The sequence below is a fragment of the Rhynchophorus ferrugineus genome, unplaced genomic scaffold, assembly GCF_030347505.1.
Source record: "Rhynchophorus ferrugineus isolate W39M unplaced genomic scaffold, kcgeb_rfMv2 rfM11, whole genome shotgun sequence".
In the NCBI taxonomy this organism is placed as follows: Eukaryota; Metazoa; Arthropoda; class Insecta; order Coleoptera; family Curculionidae; genus Rhynchophorus; species Rhynchophorus ferrugineus.
In genome coordinates this window covers 15,811,179-15,835,271 of record NW_027472590.1, presented here as the reverse complement: position 1 = coordinate 15,835,271, position 24,093 = coordinate 15,811,179, and the positions used below count along the sequence as shown (strand labels likewise).

Genomic DNA, 24,093 nt, shown 5'->3' with positions numbered 1-24,093 from the left:
TCCAAATGTCTATGAACGGATGTTCTACATCCGTCAAATAGCTGTATATGTTTTGGATTTTTGTGGGTACTTTCCAGACTAACAATTTTCTCTGATATAATACTATTAATTTATGTTTCGATTGAAGAAACTACTTACTGTTTTTTACGTTTCCTATATTTGACCCCTGATACAGCTAACAAACAGCTGATCTTGATTCGTCACCTGATTCGCATAAAAACTGTTTCTTTTTGGTGACTATAAGTCTATATGGTTTTTTTATTTTTGAGATATTTTGGTGACCGTGCCCGTACTAATATTCAGTGCAGCTGCAACGCCCGAAAAATATTTTCAATAGAAACCCCGGTGATTTGCAATTTATTAAAAGTTTATTTGCTAAAATGTTCAGATGTTACTCTATAGAGTTCGGACATTTCCTCGTCTAACTATGAAAGGTGTTTCGCTCAAAGATCTGAGAAGTTCTACAGTGACGAATTTTACAACACAAGTGATAAATCATCATCGACCAAAATATAGCATGTCATTGATTAGTGATGGAAATGCGCTTTCGAAAATGTGCAAGAAAGAACCAAATATTTCTTGGTTCCATTTAGCATTATGATGAAGATGAAATAACTACTTGAATTGGCTTTTATAGGCTCGTCCATTGTTGGTTGACTGGTGATAAAGAAATAAAGTGTTAATAAAGATTTTTGTGTCATAATAAAAGTGGGTAGTTAATAAAGAAATCGTTAAATATCGATCAGCTTTGTTATAATAAATACAGCGTTAATATGTGCACGTTTTTTATTTCTTCGAATTTGGGTCTAATCCATGCTTTAATGGGTCTATATTCGGGCAATAATCTCTGCGGGGATTTAGAAGACTAATTTAAAGACTAATAGAATCGAGTAAATCCTATCCATTTATACCGGCATTGTCACATTATTTGGGATTCTCGGCGATACTTGAAACTAATGACGTATAATTTTCCGAATATAATCCGCATGGCTTGGAAATTCGGATTTGCGCTCTCAGGTGGAAGTGCTGGTTTATGCTAGATCCCGGGGAAAAATACCGATTCGGTTTATTTAAAATAGGCAAATTGTCCTCCAGACACAATGCGCCATTATCTCGTGGTTGCGCATAGAATTTTAGTGGAATTAACAATCTGAATATAATATTCTCGAAGTTGGGAGATTTACAAATGAATAATAATGAACTTACTGGATCAGTTCAAAATGAATCTTATAAATTAGTTTGTGTATATTGTAAAGACATGTTGTTTTAAAAAATAAGTTTTTATTGCCCTTAGCGATCTAATAATTTGCCGAGTTGACAATAATTATTTCTTTTCATACCTAAAATAGATATGGTGCGGTAAAAGTCCCGCTACCAGTTTTGTGCGTTGTGTAGACGTCCAAATTTTATTGTGGATAAATATATGCCACAAGAACGAGCGGAAATAGTGTCTGAAGGCTGTGTGGTAAAATTGAAGATTATTTGCCTAAATTGATAATAAGCGATGAAGCTTATTTTTTTATCAGTGGCCACGTCAATACACAGAACAGTCGGTTGGTACCAAAAACAATTGTTTAGTGTCGTATTCATGCTGAAAACCTCATTGGTGTTGCAGTTAGTGTTACTGCTGAACGGTTCTCAGACACGATTCGAAATTTTCTTGTACTTGAAATGGAAGAGCAAGGGCCAGAGGACTTGTGATTTCAGCAAGATAGGGCCACAGCGCAGACAGCTTCTTCAACAATTCAATTATTCAATGACGTTTTTCAACTCCGGATTCAACAGCATTTTAGATTCTCTTATGGGGTTTTTTAAGATCAAAAGATTATGTGAATAAGTCTCAAAGGATCCGACATCTTAAAGACAATATTCGTCAGAAAATTGAAGAAATTTACCATCAGGCTTTGCAGGATATTGTGAAAAATGCCTCAAAAAGAGCCTAAAGGTGCATAGTGAATCGCGGTCACCATTTAGCCGATATAATTTTTCAATCATAACGAAAGAAAAACGTAAAGACCAAATAAACTTTTAATGAAAATCAAACCTACTTATCTTTTCTTTGAACAAAGTTATAGGCAATCAAAATTGTAGCGGGACTTTTGCCCCACGTTATAGATAAAATTTAGGTAACAGCCTCAGTAATTGGTCTCCATTACATGGACTGAATCTTATTCTAGAATCTGTATGTTCTCATTACTTTGATCAGATGATATTATATATAGTCTACCTAAAATAGCAGTGAACTCACATCATCTAAACGTCAAAACGTCGTAATGTCGCATTCAACTTATATTCATACTCATTAGACACATAAACTCAGATAGTTTCATTCAGTCACTGGCACTCTCAGAGACTCTATTCAAGTTCATAACTACATAAAGGTGTATTTATGTACTTATAGATTCCTTCTTGGAGAATACATTATTATATTGTCATTCATTTTTCTCAAATATTTTAACACTAATATTGAGTGTAGCTGCAAGATAATATAAAAATATATTAAGTATTTCCAATAATAACTCCAGTAGTTTATTATTTAATAGTATCAATGCTTACCTCTCTAACGAATGTTATGGTTACCATTCGCTCCTATTGACTAGAGACATAATCTGTTTCTGACTATCTATTGACTTCGACATTTTAATCAGAGTAATAATAAGTAACGATTTGAAATTGGTCAAATAAAAGTTTGCTGATTGACTTGATTATGACCTATAATTATTATAAGTAATGTTTTGAAGAATTTTTTGATATTGGAGATCTGACGGCTTTTAAAGGTTGATTTGGTTACATGTTCGGACACCTCAGACAGCATTATGTCTCCTTTAAGCCAGAATAAAATTTACAAACTGCAATTTGCAATATATTATATATATATATATATATATATTTATATATATATATATATATATATATATATTTATATATATATTTATATATATATATTTATATATATATATATTTATATATATATATATATATATATATATATATATATATTTATATATATATTTATATATATATATTTATATATATATATATATTTATATATATATATATATATATATATATATATATATTTATATATATATTTATATATATATATTTATATATAATATATTGCAATATATATATATATATATATATATATATATATATATATATATATATATCCTTCTACACTTTTAACATTTTTCCAAAATTTTTTATAGAATTTTTACAATTTAACTTTTATAATTATATAAGGGTTTTTCTATTATCAAAACAAAACTGTCATCATTGAATCTTATATAAAGTTTATATCTGTCATAAGTGTCCGAATTTGGAAGCACTCTCCTTCCTTGTCCAACTTTTTGACGAACTGCTCTATCATACCTAACTCTCTTCCTAATAATAGACAATTGTTTATTTCTCTATTGTTTATATCTATATATTTTCTATATACTTTATCTATATATTATATATCTATATCTTATCTATATATTTATATGTATCCATATACTTTATCTTTATATTGTTTATCTCTATCCTCTAACAATACTCCAGGATTATATTAGAGCTACTGTATGATCCCATAGATAAATACATCAAAAATATTATATGAATCTATTTTAATGAGCAAGCAAATAATTAACTATTTTTGAATAAACACAAACAACAGTTTTCATTTTTCAGTTCAAAAAATCAACAGTTTCAGGATTTTCAAATATAGAAAAAACATTCCTATATATAACCAGAGCAACAACATTTTTTAGCTGATACTACCTCACATATTTACCCCAAGAAGCCTGTTCAAACCGTTTTGTTTTCTTGACATCCTTGAACTATATAAGGTTGCAATAGTTATATAACTTGTAACCACTTCCACATTTATTGATTTCATTTATCCAAATCCAGTGTAACACCTAACTATTTTTGTCTATACATATTTAGGTTCTGTTTTACAAACTTTTTATTATATACAAACAGAATTATATACGATTTGGATTAAATTTGCGATTTTTCATTATATTACATTTTTTATAAGCTGACTGCACATTTAATGTAAACATAACATTAATTCGTAGGCATTCTTGTAGGAAACATCACATTAGATAAAAAGCAGAGTAGATCAGACTGTCAAAGATCAGATCTGACTTTCAAAGTACTAGTCAGTCGGAAGATACACCGAGTTTGACATATAATCAGAGATATTAGTTTGTCAGTCAATTATAGAGCCTATTTGGAAATAGACGTTCATATATAATGCTGTCAAAACAAATTCTTCAATTGATTACATGAAATATGGTTACTAAATTACAGCACCGTGGTAGATAGAGCTATTGGACAACATGCAAGAAATCAGAAGATTGAAAAGAACCTAACCACATAAGCTTGTACAATGTTGAAATCTTTATTCGTAACTTTAGCTTAAGTGGTATAATTTAATTTTAATTTTGCAAATATATACTGTATTTATCCTGCACTCGTCTTGCATAACTAACATAATGGTAAATATTAATGCTTTTTCGGAGCATGGATAAAAGGCAAAATATATGCATGTGTTTGCTGTGAATGTGCTGAAACAGCTCGAACCGAATACTCATATATATAATAGGTCAATTAAAAAGTCCCCGGCCTACCATACTAAAACACATTTTTGGCAAAATTGTTTTTTTATTCAACATAATTTCCTTCAAGAGTGATACACCGATTATAGCGAACCTCCAACTTTTAGATACCATTTTTGTAGTACGATTTGTCCTTTGCTTCAAAATAGTTTCGGCGATCACCTCTTCATTCGACACAAATTTCTTCCCAGCGAGCATTATTTTGAGATCTGAGAACAAGAGATAGTTCCTGGGGTCATCTGGAGAATACGGTAGATGATGAAGCAATTCGAAGCCCAATTCATGGTTTTTAGCCATCGTTTTCACTGACTTGTGATACGGTGCATTGTCTTGGTGAAGCAGCACTTTCTTTTTTTTCAAATGCGGCCGTTTTTCGGCGATTTCATCCTTCAAACGGTCCAGTAGAGCTAAGTAATAGTCGCTGTTGATGGTCCTTCTTTTTCCAAGGTTGTCAATGAAAATTATTCCATGCGCATTCCAAAATATAGATGCCATAACCTTGTCAGCCGACTGTAGCGTTTTCCCGCGCTTTGGAGCGGGTTCTTCGTGTGCAATCCACACGGATGAGTGTTGATTTCACTTTGCAGTGAAACAATGGAGCTATGTTTCATCCATTGTCACATATCGACGCAAAAGCTCGTTTTTTTTACGCTTGATCATCTTCAAACGGTACTCTGAACCTTCAACTCCTCGTTGTTTTTGGTCAAAAGTGAGCTCGCGCGGCAACCACTTTGCACAGAGCTTTCTCATACCCAAATATTCGTGAATGATACGATGTAGACGTTGAGTTGATATCTTTAGAATGTTTGAACTATTCATTTCAATTTCAATTTACGGTCATTCAAAATCATTTTGTGGATTTTTTAAATGTTTTGATCGGTAACAACCCCTTTTGGGCGTCCACTGCCTTCACCGTCTTCTGCGCTCATTTCCCCACGTCTAAACTTAGCACATCAATCCTTGATGGTTGACTTTCCTAGGGCAGTGTCCGGAAACTCGGCATCAAGCCAAGTTTTTGCTTCAACTGTATTTTTTCCCATCAAGAAGAAATATTTTATCAACTCGCGAGATTCTTTTTTATCAATTCTTTTCACAATAACAAAAGTTGCTTCAAAAATGCTATAATTCATATCTGACCCGACGGCTGTCAAATTTTTACACGCATCTTTTGAGGGTTAGGGCTAACTACAAAAATATGGATTTAATTCTAGTAGCGCCATCTATATACCAGGCCAGGGAGTTTTCAATTGACCTATTATATACAACCCATAATACCTAATATAAAATCACGAAACAATCTGAAAAATATTACATAGCTAACTTCCCCTTCGATATGTTGTATATTCTATTGATGTATTAATGTATAAGATAACTCTACAATGATGTTAGTTTTGTATTCACTGACTTCTCACAAATTAAAAGGTAAATCGACAAAGAAACCGACGTAAAGTAAATACAAACGTTGCGGTAAATGAGCGTTGTTAATGGCGCTGAAGGTTTCGTTATTTATACCTCATGTAATATGACTGGAGCGGTTCAAGTTCATTAAGCTGAATATGTTTACTGCAGTTGTGCACATACATGTATGCTTCAAAATACAATGTATATTTAGTGGTATTGTAAATACGACTCTCTATTCCGGAGATATTTAAATTTTCGTCTGTTTGTTGCCGCTGTTGCTGCTTTACTTTCTATTCCAGGCGCTTAATTATATTTTTATGGGCTTATGTTGAATAATGGATACGTTAATATCATTAAATCTATTTCTCGAACTATTCCTTTTTTTAGATACAATTTATTTTTCAATGCTCTAGATAGCTGTTTTATCCGATTTCTTTAAATCTTTGAATTTAGAGAATAGCCCAAACGGTGATATACGAGCTTGATTATAATAAAGAATGACCAAAATATTGTTTTTTAATAAATATAGGGAATTTATTAAAAATATATTTATTTTATTAAGACGCTTATTCTACAATAAAAGAAGGTAAAGCAGGTGTACCACAAGGATGAGTATTGGGGCCAATGCTGTATCTACTCTACACTTGTGATATACCACAAATGGATAATATTACGATGGTTATATTTGATGACGATACAGCGATTATAGCTGTTGGAGACAATAGTGAAGAAGTCTCATGAAAACTACAACAGGCAAGTGACAAATTGGACACAATCTTGGAAAATACAAAACGAAAGTAAATCTGTGCATGTGCAGTTCACCTACAATCAGACCATACAGGCACCAAAAACATAAAATAATACTATCATTCCATATCAAATGGACTCAAAACTCGAAATGAATCTTGATGCAAAACTTCGCTGGAGGGAACATATAAAGAAGAAAAGAAAAGAACTGGATTTGAAATATAGGAGATAGTACTGGCTGATTGGAAGAAAATCACAATTATCAGTACATAATAAATTGCCATTATATAAGCAAATACTGAAACCTATATCGACATACGGAGTTCAATTATAGGGATATTCTGCAAAGAGTAACGTAAAAAAATACAATTTTTCCAGAACATAATCCTGAGAGGTATTATGGGCACACCCAAATACTATAGGATTGATTACCTACCTCGAGACCTTCAGATACCTACAGTCAGTCAAGAAATCAAGCGAATTGGAATGGAAAGATTCCATTCTTATGAATATTGTAAGTATTGCAGCTTTTGGATACCATCAGAACAGGACACAGACTCAAAAGAATCAAACCATCTGATCTTGCATATATTAAAAAATATAACATTGACATATATAAACGTTTTTTAACCAGAGACTGAGATAAGGCCGATGGATCCTTCTAGTCTTATACTTAGATTTAAGTTATCATAAAGACAAATTATAGGTTAGCCGGAAAGGTCTCGTAAAAATGTAATAATTAAATAATAAAAAAATTAAAAGTTGGAGTACTAAAATATTACCGGAAATAAAAGCATAAAATTTTAAAATTAAAAAGAAAAATTTTAGAGAACCTATGAAAATATTAATGAATGTTCAGTGAGTCCATTTAGGGGTTCATTTTCATCTGTCTCGTTGGAATTCGAATCGTGTAGAAAGGGATACTGACTTCATACACACTTGTACCCCTAAACCAATCACAGTATATTGAATATAACTTTTTATATTATTTTCTATGTGAAAAAGAACAAAATTATTCGAAACTCATATTCACAATAAACTTGTTGTTGTCAATAGTATTATTTACCTCGATATTACGTTAGCTATACTTTGGATATAATTAAAGATATTCAAAACTTATACTGGCTGGTTCCTACCTTGTAATATTTTTTTCCTTGGAAAGAAAATACACAACTTTTTTATATTTGTTTACGTACTTAGTTTATCACACATCACATATCGTCACATCGCTATTTCTCTGACTTCAGCATACTGGCAAGTGCACTGATAGTCTTTCGAAATATTTAACACTAACTCATTGAATGTTACTGGATATAGGTTGTAGATGGGTACGAACAAAGTGGAATAAAATGAATTTATATTAAGAAGTCATTATGTATATAGATAATGAGGAATATGGTTTGATGTTCGGAGTCTATGTTTTGTGATGGGAAAAAACAGTTTTGGCAGCTGATGATGTGTGGTAGAGGTAACGTCATTTGGTGACCCCGCCAAAGGTTATTTTGAAACTTATTTCGAGACGGGAAAATGGAGGGAAAACGAAATCAGGCTAATTTTTCGTGGGATTGGAAGGCATTTGTTTATGATCGTGAGCTGGTCGAACCTGGCCAATCCATTAATTCGACCTTCTACTATCAACTCATAAAATGGAAGCAGAAATATTCAAAAATAATAATATTATGAGACTTCGGAAACTTAATAATTTTTCTAAACTTAATATGTCTAATTTTAAGTTTGATTCATAGAGTCTTATACCTAACACAAATATAGTTACTAAACTAAAATCGAAATCTTTGAGGCCATACTTTTTGCTTTTTGTCTATGTGTGCATTGAAATAATAGTGTTAAGCTAACTCTTTTGTATGTTGGCTGATTTGGCTTCATGCGACGAAGTTTGTGAGGAACCTTTGATGATCACTGCCTTGATATATTTTTAAAGAAAACAAATTGAGCGGTTGATGTCAGGGAATCCTTATTCTCTGTTATTTAGCGGCCTATTGATCACTATTCTTAGATGATTTAGATTTCAGCGCTACTAAAATGCTTTTTAGTTATTTTGTGGCAATAACTAGTATTGACGGACATTGGGGTTGGAATTGGCTCGGTTATATTGTGGCAAATTTGGAGTTATCCTGTGGATTCCATACGGGTCTTGGGAGATGGCTAGGAGGCTGATTATTATGTACATATTGAATGGCCTTCTTATAGTCCATGAAGTTGGTGGTGCGCGATACCTCTATGTTATAGCATTTAGAAGATATCTCTATCTTTTCGAATCTTCTGGAGTCGTATATCTCTGCACACTTCACGCAATTAATAAGGATTTGTACTTAGTTGTGCTATGTCTGTAGATCCGAACTTGATTGGACGAGGCAATTAAAGTCGTGCATACTCTTGTTAAACGAGTATAATATGCCGTTGTAATACTTTCCTATGAATGACTACTTGTTAACGTCAAGTTATGATTGTCATGGTGGAAGAGCAATTATTTCTTCGCCAAATGAAGGTGTTTCTTCGGTCCACTAATTCGGCATAGGACAGCGCTGTGACCATATTGCCTTTCTCCATGTAGTCGCCCTTCCAACCGATAGGACAGTTTTTGCCCGCTTCGGAGTACGTGCGTCGGGTGAAGTCCACTAATTTGAATATTCCTAGGTGTTTGGTGTATAAGAGCGGATCCATATTTCTTCAACGGTTACGAAATGATGCAAAACTCCTTGGGATTGTGCTTAAAAAGCATCAAACCCTGCTTTGAAGTGGTCTCACGGTTGCTCTTATTGTCCGGAGTGAAAAAACACGCCACTTCATGGTATCTAGTCGTGATCCATCAAAAACTGACGTGGGACTACGTTGAGACTCCTTAAACCTACTTTCGACGGTTGTCAGTGAAGGAGAAGAGTAACCGTGCACAGCATCCAAGCATTTTTTGATTTCGCTGCGCGATGTTCCTTCCATTAACTGGAATCGAATCACCGACCGATATTACATTTTTCAATTTTTCTAAAATGCGCGAACACACCCGTTTCCTCATGCGGCCTAAACAAAACTACGAGTACGAGAATCTACTACACGATAGTAAACTACACTACTACATGATTGTTTTGAGATAGTGGCGCCACAGGGCGTTGAGGCTAAGTATTTACCTAACTACCTTCGTACATTTAGATTTTTCCCATACGATGACTGAAGCACACCTTCACCATCTGGGGTCCTGTGTTGAGTGTTCTTGAGTCTCGTAAGGACAGAAAAACTGTATGCTAGCCCATACGTAAAGGTGTAAAATCCGACAACGGACAAGAAGTTACTCCTATAAATAGATTAGATAAGTTCTGATATTTTCTCGAATGGTCTCTGAGTTAGTTACTGGCTAGTCGATAGGTTTAATATACCGAGGATTTTATCTCATCCGCAGTCTCCGTAGAGTCTGCATTAACTCGTAGGTTCGATAAACCACTGCATCTAATTTAAGTAGCTATTGTGTTGTTATCATTAAAAACAGAAATACATTACAATACAGAAGGAGCTTGTAGTAATTTTTATTCATAAACACTGAAAATATTACCTTCTACTTTAATTTAAATAAACCGTCCTTTTACTTACATAATACATGAATAATATATTTATCAAACAAATTACAACATTGTAGACTGTTTAAAAGTCTATTAATAATATATATAAACTGAAGATGTTTTTATCATAAAAGAACATTCCGCATAGTTAAAATCGCGGAAAAAACGTATTGATTCAAGTTCTGAAAATTAAATGCACGAACAATATTCTAACCTATTCAAAACATTTGCTCAATTAAAATAAACATTTTACATTTATATTCGACGAGGAAGACTGTTTACTTTCATTCAAATTGCAAATTATCTCCGTCAGGAACTACCAGACAACATGTTCTGAAAATTACATATACATAAAATGAAAAGTTAATTAAACGAAATAATGTGAAGCCAATATACACTTAAGATAAAGCAAACAGCTGTAATAGAATAACGGAGCTCGTTATTTCTATTTTAACATTGCTAACAACATTAAAACTTCGAATGATGTGTGGGTTTGTTGTAACAGTGCACACACTGTACTCTTATGGTTATTAAATAGTTATTAATATTTGCTTATTATTTCAATGCATTCAGCATTCCTCAATTTTACACATGTTTGTTAACAATTTTTAGTGTTTTTTGAATCATTATTTAATATTTCTATATTTTATTAATGTTTGTTTGGGGATATAAATATATATGACATACGTAATGTTACTGATTAATTTATTACAGGTAATAAGTGAACAATTGGATTAAATATCTCAAGTTAATATAAGCGTGACTGAAATATATGATGGCTTAATGAGTTTAAATTAATGTTTTTATTAAAATGTTTCATTGGCAGTATTATCTGAGCAGCCCTAGATGCAACAACTAGTTGGAATAGTTTTCAGCTAAATTAAAATGTTTTGTTTGACAAGTTTCGTAAATGGCAGAACTCAATTAATGAACCAAAACCAACTTCATTGTTACATAGTAGCTTATTAAGGAAAAAGGATCTGACTAGGCTAGGACATAATTTGTGAGTTTGGGAGAAAGTACCAAGGTTGAAACTGTAAGAATGCCAAAGGAGAATTGAAAGAATTAAAGTCCCCTTTAGCCATGAACTGTTAGAATTGAGAACTACTAAGTAACAATTTAGACTGTTGAATCCGCACAAGCATCACAGGAAGAAGTTAAAAAAAATTGTTTATAATCTAAAGTCACCAAACGGAAATAGTCGTATGGACTTGCAGGAGCTCCATTATTAAACTGTAGTTTATTTGAATTTAAGGAATATCCAAAGGCTATACTATAGAAACAAGTAATACAGTAGAGTAATTGAGAATATCTTCAAAATTAAATTGAGACCGAAGGTACAGTTGAGTACCAGTGAGTTCAAATAATTGTATCACAAACAGTAAGCTTCACGAGAGAGGTAATATATAGTGCCATTGATATGACTTTTTAGTCGGTTATGAATGACTGAAATGTGGTTGGAACTGATGATTCCGTATATATTAAATTATTTATGATTCGAAAATATTGTCCGTAAAGTCGTTCAACCATGTTCCATTTCTTTCCATTTCCATCAAGAAATTGAAAGTGTTTGTTTTAAAGTTTTATGAAGTTTTAAAAATTGTATTTTCTCATATAGGAGCTATATGAATGGATGAAAAAATGATGAATTTACCACTAATGTATTCTAAGCTTTTGTCGAATATAGTGAATCTGAAATTATTAGCTCTTATAGCTTGTAAATGGTGCACCAACGTAACACATAAGATACATGCAACACTGTTCTCGAATCCATTTTATGTTTATTTGTTCATAAGTCATGAATTTACGACAATCCAAAGTTCTTCAATGAGATACCCTACCCTACATGAATGTATCATGATCTGGCGTTCCGATTTGGATAATTTTGGTCTTGAATTATTTGTGAAAGTCTAGAAAAGGTTTAAAAGGTGAATAAATACGGAAATACTCGAAATGAAATAAAAACAACAATTTTGTTTCTTCTTTGGTGTCGAGCATCGAATCCGACAATCTACGTGCAGACGAACTTTTTTAACTTCGGTGATCCTTTGTGATAGTGACATTTCAAATTATGTGCTCGTTTTTTTTTTGTTGACTGTTTGTGATAGTAACACTTTACTGCTAAAGGCGCGAGACATTTTCCCATATTGATTAATTACAATTTAAGATGCCCAGGAGAAGATAACCTGACGGAGGTCGTCGCAGTCAATCAAGTGTGCGAAGAGCTACTTCACGTGCTAACCGCACTGATGACCAGAGAGAGACAGTTTAAGAAAATAGTTCGTGCATATCAAACACAACAACAGCGAGCACGATATAATGAAATTGAGCGGTTCCGCAGACACAGAGCTCCTGTGATCCTGGACCGAGCTGCATTCCACTATGATGCGGCAATAGATTGTTGTGCCAACAAATCGGTAGCAATTGAGGAAATGACAATAATTTCAATTGACAATAATAAGGCATTAAAATACAGTGGTGAATCTACTGGATTATTATTATGCTGGAGGCAAAGTAAAATTGCCACGCTTTACGCTCTTTAGTTTCTGAGATTGGAAATGATTGGAAATGATGGACATTCAGAAATATAACAGCAGATAAAATCATTTGGCGCTATAAATATTATACAGGACAATTTCATGCTCACTTTCCCACAGTTGATCCAAAATTGCATGCAGTAGTTACCAAACACATGTTACATGGACCTTGCGGAGTTTTCAACTACAATTCACTTTGTATGGTTGACAGCAATTGTTCGAAGCGATAGCTAAGAGACTTGATTGCTGAAACCATAACGGGAAATGATGGATGATTGTATCGTTGGCAATCAGTTACGTATAATGGACAATCGGTAGTTGTGAAGGTAAGAGGACAAAATGTTGATGTAGACAATCGTTGGATCGTATCATACTCGCCAATATTATCCAAAGCTTTTGAGGCTCACATCAATGTGGAATATTGTAACTCAGTGAAGTCGATAAAATACACACGTAAATATGTTAACAAAGGTAGCGATATGGCCGTCTTCGCTGTAACTAGTGCAAATGACAGAATATCACAGTACCAGTTGGGTCGCTATGTAAGTAGCAACGAAGCAATTTGACGTATCTTTTCATTTGCGATCCATGAAAGACACCCTACAGTAGTACATTTGGCAGTCCATTTAGAAAATGGCCAGAAGGAAAAAAGTCAAGGATTAGAGATTTTCCAGGATCTGAATGCGACCATTCAGAATTTTCTTCCGTGACAGTTGGTTTCCTTCGAATCAGCCGACACCGTTATGAACCAGGACGACGTAGTCAACGATCCCATGGAGTTTTTGAATTCACTGAAATTGTATTACCACTTCACAATTTGTAGTTAAAAGTAGGATCAGTTGTCATCATGCTGCATAACATTCATCACAACGGCACAAGACTGGCTGTGAAAAAGATGATGAATAGCGTCATTGAGGCATAACAACAATGATAAAGAGAAAATACAAAGGAGATGATGTTTTGATCCCGCGTATACCGATGATTCCAACGGATTTACCATTCGATTTGAAACGTTTGCAATTTCCAGTACGTCTGCCCTTTACGATGACCATAAGTAAATATCAAGGCCAGCCGTTGGAAAGTTTGCGGAATTAACCTGGAGTTTCCCCGTTTCGCGCATGGACAATTATACGTCGCGTGTTGGCGCGTGTAAAATCCATAATCTTTGTTTATTTACGGACCACAAAACAAAACAAAAAATATAGTTTATCAGAAAGCTTTAAATTGATTAACAAACTGTATGGTAACTGTGTGTGTCTATAAATATCTAATTGAAACCTTATAAATAATCAGTATTTCAGGAAAACTTTGTTTTTTAAGTATGAAACATCATGTGTAGTTAATCGAAAATAATAATAAAAATTCGTTCATACCGAGCATTTTTTATTAATTACACATTATTAGGTTTTTTATTTATCGACTGAGGCAGTACGAAATCTGCCGGGTCAGCTTGTCTAATAATATGAGTGACATGAGTGAGCCATTTCTCTGAAGTGGTTTCATATGAATTCAAGCCACGTTGCACTGAATGTTGTTCAAACCAAAGTTTCAAATCCTGACGTAGGGCAAATAGTGCTTCAAATACCCGTCAATTGATCAGGCATTATCTGTTTCGACTATAACATCTTTCTATTCATACATCATGGCGTGGAATTTCACTTTTCATAAAAATATTAAAAATTGTGAACAAAAAAAACGTCTCTGTGATTTGTGAAAAGTGGGGAAAAGCATGGTTGATGAATTACAACCTAACTTTGACAAATTATAACAACTTAAATTATAAAAAAAAATTGATGGAGGATGAAAAAATTGACGTATATAAGCTACTAGCGACCTGCCCCGGCTTCGCACGGGTGCAATGCTGATACTAAATTAAATACACTACAGAAAAAATATGAACGTTGTATATAAAAACATAGCGGCCCGCTCCGACTTTGCACGGGCATAAAATATATATGCCTATATCACTCAATGAAAACATGATTAAAATCGATCCAGTATTTTTGGTTCATGCATTACTGCCCTTGGCCTGCACGCATTAAATTTGGAGTAAAACAATTCCTCTTCCCCTATACTTACTATGAAGATTTCCTGCTATCTTTGGAATATCTAAATTCATACAATTTTTATTACATTACACATTTTTAAACGCAAATTTTAAATTTGTAATATCTCCGAAAATATTTGTTTAATTTACATGCTGTAAGGAACCATATTGATCTATATTAATTGCACACTGTATTTAAGGTACTTAATTCGATAAGGATTAATGCTGTATTGCTTAAAATAGCTTCGTAAATAAGCCATTTTCTCACGTAAAAAGTAAACAATAAAAATGGTTAATGTGGGTTATCCCTAAAAGATAAACATATTCAATCGGGGACTTTTTTGTAGACCCTTTTATGGTGTACAATACTACAGTACATTAATTTGATCTAACTCGTAGGGTTAGCCAGCGTTTTTGCTAATTGCTAAATAAGCCTAAAAAAATAGGTTAATTTACGACATCACGTTAGAAACCTCTAAAATTAGCAATGTTGCCTTAGTATATTATGATGTATTATACATATAAACCTTCCTCTTGAATCACTCTATCTATTGAAAAAACCGCATGAAAATCCGTTGTGTAGTTTTAAAGATTTAAGCGCACATAAGGATATAGGGACAGAAAAGGCGACTTTGTTTTATACTATGTAGTGATAATAAGTGCAAGTTAGTTTGTAGAAAATAAAGGCTAATAATTTAAACTGAACATATTTTATTTAACGGATAAAAGAGGAATCTAGTTGAACGGTGATACGAAGGGACACTGAGGGTGAAAGCATACCAACACATCTCACTCGTTCATCATTCGGATAGTCTGGGCCATATTACATATTACATTACGTATTACATTCCCAGCTTTGGTGACTTCAGTTTCCATTAATCTACGGCTAAACCATAAGCTCCTACAATCCCTATTTGATGGTGGTTCATTTTTGGAAATTCCACTAAACTATGTTAATTCAAAGCAAGTTTAGTCATCTGTTGGTGGCCTTACACATTGAACTGCGATGCATATGTCGGGAGTCCACGGACTTGTGGTGTTTTCATAGGTGTTTCATGTTTCTTAATTGGAATAGTTCATGGCTAGGAGACGTCGAACATCTTCAATTGCCCGAACTCCATCTAACTACACCAAGAAATGCTTCGACTAACTGCAGAACGATTATTAATGCTACGTCGACCTGTCTTCTTTTGTTAATAATTAATTCTATTCCCATTAATTCAAAAGAGATCAGCTTATGATCTTATCGGAATCCTACCGACAAGCCAGTTATAATAAGTAAAAGGATTTAGAAAACAAAAACTATTAATTCAGTTGAAACTATTATTCTATATAACGGAAAGAAGAGATGACTGATTGAACGGAGGTACAAAGCTGCACAGAGGGTTCAAAAACAAATATGCATGGCCATTTAACTGGGCTGTATTATTTAACTTACATTTATTTAACTTTTATTAACTTTATATTTAATGCGTAGAAAAATATACAATAGAAAAGATAGACATCTGATGATTTACGAAATTTTGCGTTAAAAGCAAAAATATTATATTTTTATACTTAATTGTATTTGAATGTTTTCCCATTAGGAATAAAAATTGAACAAAACTGAACTAATAAATATCTTAATGTTATTTTGTCAAATATGTCGGCGCAATTATTTAATGTCGTTCGTAAAATGTCGTACGCATAAAAGACGGAAATAAATAAAAATAAAATCGTAAAAACAAGGCCGTTTTTACGCAGACGACAAAACGCAACACGATTGCCTCATAAGACAGAAATATGACTGTCAAATACAACCGTCGAGATGATATCAAGAAGCAGTTATATTACAAGAACAAAAACGAGCGCCATTTCTATTGCCTGACTTTATAGACCATTTAACGAAACATTTCCTAAAATGGGCACTAAGGAACGGCAATAATAGGACAATTGTTTTCCCTTTTGACGTTTTCCGACTATTCGACGCACGGGTCACTGCCTTACACATTTGTGTACGTAATGTCCAGAAAATATTTCAGTTTAATGATGAGATTCGGCACTAAACATGGACACATGCGTTCGCACAATGTTCCTTTGTTGCGCTCTTCAGTTCCTGTTACTTTTAATATATCATTTTTTTGCCATCTATTTTTATAATTTTTAACTGATTTTTTGTCAAAATCATCCGGTTGTCAAACGTACGCAAAATTATTCAAAATATTATAATTACGGGTTATGAACCAGCAAGCGTTTGGTTATTTTAATGAATTTTAAATCGCTCCATAATATATCACATCACTTTCTTTAAAAATGCCGAAAACAATAGATATTTAGGATTACAAATTGATTGCGGCTTTAATAAGTTATTTCGAAAAGGAACGAGATAGTGAAGTCCCCCTTTTGCCCATAAATTCCTTCAGAGAGGTAATTATTGATGATATTAAATATTATAAGTTGCTGAAATTGTATTGAAAATGTTTTAGGGTGTTGCTACTGCGCTGAATATTAGTGTGGGTACTGTGAATAACATCGCTTACAAAATGAAAAACAATACGTTAGATTCAATCGAGGAAACCCGACTACATACGATGTGGGTGACGAATCCTGATATTGGTTCTATTCGAAATCAAATATACGAAATGTATAAGAACAGTGAGTACACAAACTATTTTATCGATATATACTTTGAAACAATTAAAGATATGCACATAATTAATAGAATATAACTCTGGAAAATGGTTTTCTAGGGTGTGAAATATATGTGTGTATAGATATGATTGTAATTGTTCAGAATTAAACATGACCATTAGATAAGAATGTAAGTGTAGAGAATGAATACTAACGGTTTTGTAGATATAGTAAAAGCATTAGACAGAATACAGTGATTAATTTTTTCAAGAATGGTGTACACAAGTAGTAACAGAAGAAATAAAATATAGAGTGATATCAAGATGAATTGGCAAGTAAGCACATTAACGAAGGAAACAACAACTAAAGGTAAATATGCTCTCGAATAAAAGTAAAATACTTTACTTTAATATGTAATTGTTAATTAGGTGGATCCACTGATCTCCCGCTGGCATCCCTCTCCAGGGGATACCATTACTTAAAAATAAGTACGTAGAAGTCAATCTTATGGGTGTCGTGGAAAGGAGTTCAATGTAAATATAATAGAACAACTCTAACCTACAAACTATTATACTTGTGTTCTTAATTGTAGTTTTACGTCCTTCCATACTATATGCATTAGATGTACTATAATGTTAAAATATATTATATTTGGTAACAGTATTTTTGTTTAAAATTATTTTATTTAAATTCGAATTTTGTTGTATGTCATAATTAAACTGAACTAAAACTCAATGTTGATGTGGCAAAATTGCGGCGTTTTGACGTCACAAATTTCGATGACGCATATACAAATAAACTTTAAATAAAGATATGTTATATATTAATTGACATAGCAAAAATTGTATCTCTCTATCTTTAACAAAAACAGAAGCACGGAGGGTCGTAAAATTTGGCATGGTTAAAGCCTATACCGAGGAAGAATTTTTTGGCCTAAAATATTTGTGTAATATGTCCTATAAAAATAGTCGTCAGATTAGTAACAGAAAATAGATACACAAATACTTTAGGCTCTAATTTCATTAAGTTAATTTTTAAATCACACACCATCAAGACAAATCCTTGCGTTTTTTATTTGAAGTGATATAAAAATGGAAATTTGGTCAGTTAAGACATTATTAATTGGTTCTATTTACTTTTAAGCCGTGTTGTTTTAGATTTTGTATAACCTGGGATTATTTCTGTATTGTTGAAACTATCACGGAGTTGCGGCAGTTACGATTTAAAACTTAAACTAAAACTAAAATATCATCATATATTTTACATTATTTATAGTGGCAACAAATTAATATCTGCGTTTTATCTGTGTTTTCAGCTGTGAAAGGAATACAGGACATATGCGAGAATTTTATCCTAAGATACATTAACATTGGAGAATAACAAGGATCATGTCCTCTGTGTTTAGTAGGTATTTAGAGTTTCGCAAGCACCTTTTTGAAATGCATAATAAAATAATCCATTTACAATTTTAAGTATTTGTATATATTTGATATCTCATGAATTCAAAACAGCTAAAAAAAATGTTCTTTCTCAAGAACTGGTAGCAATTGATACGGTACAGGAGACATGGTATATCATTGTATTAGAGGTGAGTGTGCATTTCATTAGTACTAGCATTGGGAACTATTTAATTACATAATTTGCGTAGATGGCACACATGGTACAAATAGAAGAAATTATGAATTTTTAACAGTAATTTGGTAAATATTTTAAAGCGTTGATAGTTATTAAGGTACTGGCAGTTAATGCAATAAAATATATAACTCTATAACAATTTATTCTTTAAATCTTTTACCGATTATTTTAATTATTTGCTTTATAGATCTAAGTATTGAAAAGTCAATATATATTAGTTTAATATTGCAAAAATAAGAATTAAAAAAAGCCCAATTGTAGTATTTTTGTTTTAACGTACAAACATATATCGCTCCATTTAATATTCTATATTTATGTTCTTATATGATATATATTTACATTTGATGCTAAAAGCTGTTACCGTTCTGAAAATAATCTTTGTTTCAATACTTTAATATAACTAAGTTTGTCAGTACTTTGTTGATTATGGAGACCTGTTTAGTGGAAATTATGTTTAAGTATATTCTATTTAAAAAAGATTAATGAGTGTTTCCTAGCTTTGATCATTATCCTCTTTCCTCAAGTATGAGACAAGTAAAAACAAAATCACGAATAACTTAAAATTGCGGTCGAATTTCGACAGCAGGGCTATCACTAGTATTTATTAATTAATAAGGTACTGAACCACCATCTGGTGTCAAAATAGCTGCAATTCTTCATGGAGTAGACAATGATTCACAGAATGATACCAAATTCTGCTAGTCGTCAAATGTCTGGGTTTTATGATTATTTCATCTACGTTATGAGTGTCAACTTTTCGCAGCTCTGTTTTAGTTAAAACAGTATTAAACAAGTGAGTGTTGAGTCACAATCCTTTTTAATCTGTCGGTCTCTGTCAGTTAACTTTGGGTTTCATTCACTTTTATAAATCCTTCGCCGATGATGCTTTAACATGTAGTAAACTTACAATAGTTGGCATGTAAATTGAGCATTATATAGCGGTCATATTATTTACAAGAAAGCAGTCTTGCCAACATGCAACAACATATACTGCATGGTATTCATATTATTTTATCTATTCTCTGAGCATTTATTTTGTATAATTTTTAAAATTTTAAAAAACATTTATTACATTAACATTATTACAACAACGTTATTTATTACATTATTTATTATTAACATTTATTTATATGTACCGTGGCAAAGTGACGATATCATGTCGAAAGAACGAATTTGGTTTCGCAGCGATCCAATCATCGATCCTTTTTTACACTTCAGCCAAGCTATACAACACCAAGTTGAAGAAGTTTTAATCAACAATACACTAATTTTATTATTTGCAATATTTTAAAGTATAGTTAAAGTATAATGCTTGAGAATGATTTTCTGGCAAATCCTTCATTATGTTAAAATTATAAAGATAACTTGTTGGCCATTAGAATTTTATCGCTACAGTCTTGAGAGTTTCTTCATAATGCCTCTAACCTATGTGGCCCTGAGCCTTTCTCTCCTTGGGACCATTAAACTTTATTATGTCGTTTATCTACCTTGTATTTTTGTAGCTGTTTTTTGTTATGTGGCATCCATTTAGTACCCTAGTTAATCCTCCATCGTTCCTTCTGGCATTGTGATCGGTGTATTTTTATTTTAGTTGTTTCTCTCGCTTTATATTACATGTTTTTGTTGGAGATACACACACTCGCCTTTTTGGTTTTGTGTTTTATACTGAGTCAATGAAAAGTTTTTTTTTCGATAGATGGTGCAAAATGCTCAGTCACTCTATGTTCATTAAGTTGGGTAACGAAAAAGTTCTCGTAGATTAAGCTCTTGTTGGTTCGAACTTTAATACCCTTTAAATTGATAATTTTGAACATTTTAAGTCATATATAAGGATATATAATTCCATTCCACTGCTTTGTTTTAACGTTGGAGACTGTATTATGAAGCTATGTTACTAATGCTGTACAGATCCTTAAATTCTGGTTCTTAAAATTCATCCTTTAGTTTCTGACAGGAGTTTTAACAACCAACTCTGATAATATTTCCAACATAATTAGGAGAATGATGGAAGTTAATCAAAAGCGTTTTCTATACTCTAATTTCCTTCTTTTTTCCTATCAACTTGGTATTATTTGAGATCTTTAGGCTTATTAACCATCTCCGCAGTCTCGTTGAAACATTAGGGTTAGATTCTCTAAGAAATGGCATATGAGTGAAGTTTTACTGGCCCTATAAAAGGCATTTTATTTTACCTGGGGCTATATACACTTCGGTATGCCATGTGCTTTACGTGCATGGGGGGAAACGATAATTGTACCTGTACTAAGAAAAAACAGGTCATCCTTAACGTTAAGTCTCTTATCAATTACAAGAAAGATATTTATGAATATCATATAAATGATACTTAAAAAGACTTGCAAGGAGACAAGCCGAGAAGGTCAGGCGATATTGACCCTATCCAGGTTGAATAGATGAGATTTCCAGACTGTGCTAGCTGATGAAGGTATATGCTAGATGGGGAAAGCTATTCTCGTAATTATCGATTTTCGCTTTGCTTTCGATTGCATATGGCTTTACCTTGAAGAGCATTGGAAGCTGAACATATTCCCTCGAAAGTTGTTAAGCATTTTCAGGTGTCTTACTAAGGTTTCATTAGCTGTGTGCGAATGCGAAAGGATTTGTCAATTACTATGTTTCTCAACATATTGAATAAAATACTGCGGAAGGACTTTTTAAAGACAGGCAGTGTGATGTTATAAATTCCTTGTAACATTTTTGTTGCACAGGTTTTTAGCATTCTTCGTGATATATATGATACATTAATAGACTTCATGATACATACATACCAGGTTTTAAGAATTCATATTATAACTGATGAAGTATAATGCATCGAACTATTTTATATAAAATAACACGGATATATTATATCAGTTCTTTGAAATTTGACCATGACGACTTTTTGAAGTTTTATATATAGTATTTAATTTATTTAGTATAGTTTTTAGGAGAAGATATGTTCGAGTTCAGTAGCGTTAGAAGTAATTTTCTTATATATAGTTTGTATTCACATAATGTGGGTACGTAAATTTCATATAGATTTAAAAGTTAAAGCCGTCGTATGACACAAAATTTAGTCCATTATCTATATTACTGATAGCTCAAACAAGAGTAAAGTTATTAAGCATTAATCAGATGCGTATTATACAATTATGTGAGATGAGATACGTTAAATATTATAAAGGTAGTCAAATAGTAAATGCTTACCTCAAAATAATCTATACAAAGATCAATTACCGTTCTTGCTCTGCAAGAACTGTCGTTTCTTTTTTGTATACTCGCCTCGACGGTATGTATACTGCAGTTGAGACTATATAGAGAAGACATCCTGATCCTTATGGATCCTAATCGAAAAACTTAAGTTTTTGAGGCAGGGTTTTGAATCATTTTATAGTTCTGCTCTTTAAGCAACTGGTTGAGGTTGGGTGGGACCTGATGGAGAACTGCGGGAGGTGAAGCGAGGATTCTCTCAGTTCCCTAATACAAGTTAACTAGATTTTTGACATTTAGGCACATATTGATGTAGTGCCAATGACAGCCTGAACAGCCCTTCCGCCCTAGAAACAACATGCACAAAATATTTGAAGTTTAAAAGAATAGAATATACAACACTTCTGTCCATTAGCACGTAATTGAAAGCCTTCTAAATGGATAAACCGATTTTGATTAAATCTTTTGTGTGTATTTACGTGGAGTCGAAAATGGTTTATAGTCATAAAGACATCCTGTAGGTGGCGGCGATAAGGTTTCAAGAATATCTTAAAATATTTTAATTTCAACTGGTGTATATTTGTTAGAGTGATATTTTAGACTGTAGGCTCCACAATTGCTAGCGTGAATTGTGGAGCCTACAGTCTAGCTATTTGTGAATTATAGCATTTTGAGTGAAGCAACTTTTGTCACTGTGTAAAAAATGGATATAAAGGAATTTCGCGTGTTGATAAAACATTGCTTTTTGAAGGCAAAAATACAATTGAGGCAAAAACTTGGCTTGATGCCGAGTTTCCGGACACTGCCCCAGAAAAATCAACCATCAAGGATTGGTGTGCTGAGTTTAGACGTGGTGAAATCAGCATCGAAGACGGTGAACGCAGTAGACGCCCAAAAGTGTTTGCTACCGACAAAAACATTAAAAAAACCCACAAAATGATTTTGAATGACCGTAAATTGAAATTGAATGAATTAGCAGACACTCTAAGGATATCAACTGAACTTGTACATCAAATAATTCACGAATATTGGGGTATGAGAAAACTCTATGTAAAGAGGTTGCCGCGCGAGTTCACTTTTGGCCAAAAACAACGAGTTCATGATTTGGAGCAGTGTTTGAAGCTGATCAAGCATAATATACCCGATTTCTTGCCTCATTTTGTGGCAATGGATGAAACATGGCTCCATCGTTTCACTCCAAAGTCTAATAGATAGTCATCCGAGTGGACTGTCATCCAAAGCGTGGGAAAACGTAACAGTCGACTGGCAAGGTTATGGGGTCTGATTTTTGGGATGGGCATATAATAATTTTCATTGGCTACCTTGAAAAAGGAAGAACCATCACAGCGACTATTACGTAGCGTTATTGGATAGTTTGAAGGACGAGAACGGCCGCATTTGAAGAAAAAGGAAGTCCTGCTTCACCAAGACAATGCATCGTGTCAAAAATCCCATTGTTATTCGCTGTATTTGGCAAACCAAGCTAAACTGGGCTTAATTCAAATTACACTGATATTACACTGAAATTACACTGATATATATATATATATATATATATATATATATATATATATATATATATATATATATATATATATATATATATATATGTATATATATATATATATATATATGTATATATATATATATATATATATATATATATATATATATATATATATATATATATATATATATATACATCTGACCTCGTAGATATTTGCTGACTT

At 32.7% G+C, this 24,093-nt stretch overlaps 1 protein-coding gene and 1 long non-coding RNA gene across 3 annotated transcripts in view; both read left to right on the top strand.

Annotated features, from left to right (window-relative positions):
* LOC143204882 (uncharacterized) overlaps positions 1-24,093 on the top strand; it is a 259,151-nt gene that overhangs the window by 175,029 nt on the left and 60,029 nt on the right. The gene's annotated exons all lie outside the window — the stretch shown is intronic.
* On the top strand, positions 17,187-18,087 carry LOC143205316 (uncharacterized). The gene is made up of 4 exons (XR_013007793.1): positions 17,187-17,317; positions 17,377-17,545; positions 17,747-17,890; positions 17,950-18,087. It is a non-coding gene; the product is annotated as an uncharacterized LOC143205316 (long non-coding RNA).